The sequence below is a fragment of the Phyllostomus hastatus genome, unplaced genomic scaffold (assembly GCF_019186645.2).
Source record: "Phyllostomus hastatus isolate PE091 unplaced genomic scaffold, TTU_PhHast_1.1 phas_contig_58, whole genome shotgun sequence".
Classification (NCBI taxonomy): Eukaryota; Metazoa; Chordata; class Mammalia; order Chiroptera; family Phyllostomidae; genus Phyllostomus; species Phyllostomus hastatus.
The window spans coordinates 44,311,527-44,315,155 of NW_025333916.1; the positions used below are offsets into that span (position 1 = coordinate 44,311,527).

The 3,629-nt window shown below is 37.1% G+C and overlaps 1 non-coding gene across 1 annotated transcript; it reads left to right on the forward strand.

The window, feature by feature from the left end:
* The first annotated feature begins 1,999 nt into the window (after window positions 1-1,999).
* Window positions 2,000-2,163, forward strand: LOC123825079. Its single transcript, XR_006786845.1, has one exon. It is a non-coding gene; the product is annotated as a U1 spliceosomal RNA (small nuclear RNA).
* Window positions 2,164-3,629: the final 1,466 nt, after the last annotated feature.

Genomic DNA, 3,629 nt, shown 5'->3' on the forward strand with positions numbered 1-3,629 from the left:
AAATCCAGGCATGTGTTCTGACTGGGAATTGAACCAAAGGCCCTTTGTTTTGCAGTCGAGTGCTCAATCCACTGAGCCACACTAGCCAGAGCTAAACCTGAGCTTTTAACTGGAAAGAAATGTCTTGGTGATATTTTTAAATACATTTACTTATTTTCTTCTCTTGTGACTATCTGTGGTCCACCTCTTTGGAAGGAACAAAGTCAGTTTTTAAAATTGTTTTTCCTACAACTTTTGTTCTCTTTCATCTCTTTCCTTTGCTCTGTGTTGCTTGCTTTGTAAGTCATGCCATCAATAGAAGATAAGAGTTTAGGACACTGTCATGGGTGTGGAACTGGAAATCTAGGTGTTAGAAAGTCAATTTTTAATGAAACAGGAAAGTCAAAAGCACATTTGACTCACAGATGTATGATTTCTCTGACTCATTGATTTAATTTTAAGAAATTAATGAGTTGAAGACAGACTATAGTTCACTAGGTTTGGGTAGAACTATTTTAATAAGTTGTATGAGATAATTTCTCTTTCATTGTAATTGTTTTTATCTCTAGGAAATCTACACAGGAAAGAAAGTGGTTGGTCCTGTAGCATCATTTGAGCTAGTCTGCAAATTAATATCTGTATCTCTCAAGGTGTTTGTTGCAAATAACAATTTCCACTCTAGCTTGTTTAAGCAGAAAGGGATTGATTATGAGGTACCAGGCTGGTGATGTAATTTCCTGGAATGACAGGTAACCAAGCTTGTATGCTACATCACGATGTGGGACTCTTCCAGTGGAAATTCACTGCTGCTGCTATCACTGTTTCTTGGCATCAATAACACTAGGGACTGGACCTTAAGAATCCTCTATTGCTACCACCACAGAAGACCACAGGTGAGCCTGGGGCACTCAGTGCTGACTACTATCTTCCATGTTTCAGTGGCTTTATTTGCTTAGAAGATGTTGGGTCACCTGCAGAAGCTTTACTACAGTAAAAACTGTGAAATCTTCCAGGCTCTAATCTATATAGGGAAATGTACTATAAAGAGGTGGGGATGAGCTTGACTTCAGCGTGGTTGCTGAGCAGTGCCTGTGCTTGTTTTCTGGGAGGGGGAATAGGACCCAGGAATTCTCTTTCTCCAATTCTATGAGTATGTTAGTATAGACAAGTTTATTAGACTATATATTATTTTGGAAGGAAAAGGTAACTGAGAAACTATGAACATATACTTTGGATAAAATATACTTTGAATGAGAATAGGAGAAAAATCTGCTAAATCCAATTATGTAACTTGTTTTATATTCAGCCAATTCTTGTTTTAACTTCAGGAGTATTAAGAGAGAGATTAAAATATAGGCAATTCTTACATTCTATAATTTGACTATTCATGAATTTTAGTTACTACAATATGGTTCAAATTTCAGTTACCACAGTATATTAACTGTGTTTAATTGCCTAAAGGGTACATTTTACTATTAGCTCTCCAGTCCACAAATTAATATGTAAATAACTGATGGGTATCCTGATCGATGATAAATCATGTCACTCTTTTTAAGGTCCGTTGGTGTTTGTTTGGTTCATGCACCAAGAACAAAGCATGTAGTTGTATTTTCTTCTTGATATCAGTGATAGACCCACAGATATTTCATAAACCCAGATAGCAGGAAGAGGAAACTGGCCAAAAAAGATGAAAGCCCAGCAGAGAAATGAGGAGTGATTACGTTGGAGGGAAAATTCTCATAGAAACTAAGTGGAGTCACAGGCCTAGCTGACCACAGAAACCTTGACACACCCACCATTTGAGAGACACTGGACATGCTCCTCTGGTTAGAGGAGCTTAGTGGTGGAGAACTTACCGACAAAAATGAAGAACGTGGTTGTGACAAAAAGAATGAAGATGTCTCAGAGGAAGTGACTCTGGCAAGAAAGCTACATTAGAGGAACTCTTAGAGCTATCTCATGACATAAAAGCATAAAGGAAAAATTTTGAAAGCCAAATGTTTAAATTTAGAAAGAAATAAGACATACTTGGCAGGGGAGATACCATGATCACGAAGGTGGTTCTCCCAGGGCGAGGCTTATCCATTGCACTCCGAGTGGGCTGACTCCTGCTATTTCCCCAAATGTGGGGAGCTCAGCTGCACAATTTGTGGTAGTGGGGAACTCTGTTCATTCTCTCCCCTGGCAGAAAAAAGAAAGAAATCTGACAATTTTCCAAGGCATAGAAATGATGCTCACTTCATATTATAAACTACATGATGAGGAGAGAGCAAACATTCTTCCAATTGCCCTTGATGATATTTTAATGAAGAAATAAAACTTATAATTCTACATGCTTTAATCTTTTAAGTTACAGTGCATTAAGTAAATATTAGTTTTACTATTTTTTGTTTTCATATACATTTATAACCAATAGTAAGAAAGTTTTATCCCACTTGCCTTTCCCTCATCCCAGCCCTTGTCATTAAACTTTAAGACACTGATGAATTCTCATGGCCCCCTGACACTTTTCCTGACAGTCTCTTGTCATCTCCTCTAGTCCAGCTGCCTGTGTTGTCATCTTTGTAAGCTGAACTGAGATTCCCCTGAAACCAGCCCAGGCCACCTATACATTGCCAGCTGTGCAGTGCACAGGAGCTCCATATCGAAAGAGACACCATTTCCATTGTAGCCATCATAGATGAAGGCTATTTTCTTTTGTTCTAATTTGTATGAAAGTGCTCTATGGATAAACAGTGACTCCATGACTTGTAAGATTGAGTCCTCAACTGCAATGCATATTTAACCTCTCTTAGCCAGAAAGTGCTATCTTCTAAGATGGAAATACGGGATGTCTGCTAGCCCTCGTCTTAACAGAGAGTCCTCTTTCTGCCTGGTAGTATGGCCATAGAATAACTGTGCAAGCTGAAAGAGTACAGTGTGAGCTTACTAATCAATGGGGAAAATTACAATTTTCCTATGACTTCAGGATCAGATCTTGTCTTCATTTAAGTTTTTGATATTTTATCATACTTTTTATTACCTTAATTTTGATTTTTAAAAATATTGCAATAAAATGTATTTAGTTTGATGAGCTTTTTGGTACCCTCTCCTGAAGTTTGTTCTCAGGTAAGTGACACAGTGACCTCACCTTATTTCCTACCCTAGAACTTCATGAGGCAACTTGATATGTGTACCTGCTGATTCACTCTAACAAGCACAGGCACTAGCACGGCCAGGTACTAGAGAGAGAATTCTGGTTACTTTTTTCTAACGTTTTTTTGTTGCTATGAATCTAAAATATAGACAGTGTTCATGGTTCAGTTTTCACCATGAATTACAGGAAACTGTATTTGTTTCTGAGTATCTTTTACAATTTGAGCATTTGACTGTAATTCTATGACAAGCAAAATGATAATTTTGTTGTGCTTAGAAATTTGCTGGATTTAGCAAATAAAAAATAGCACACCCAGTTAAATTTGATTTTTAAATGAACACAGTTTCTTAGCAAAAACATCTTCCATGAAATATTTATGGTAGACTAAAATATTATCTGAAATTCAAAATTAACTGAGTATCCTGTTTTTTATCGGACAACCCTATACTCTGTTCAGGTACAGTGGTTTAGTACAAGTGAATTCTCATCTTTGTCCTCATTGTCATTCTAAAAT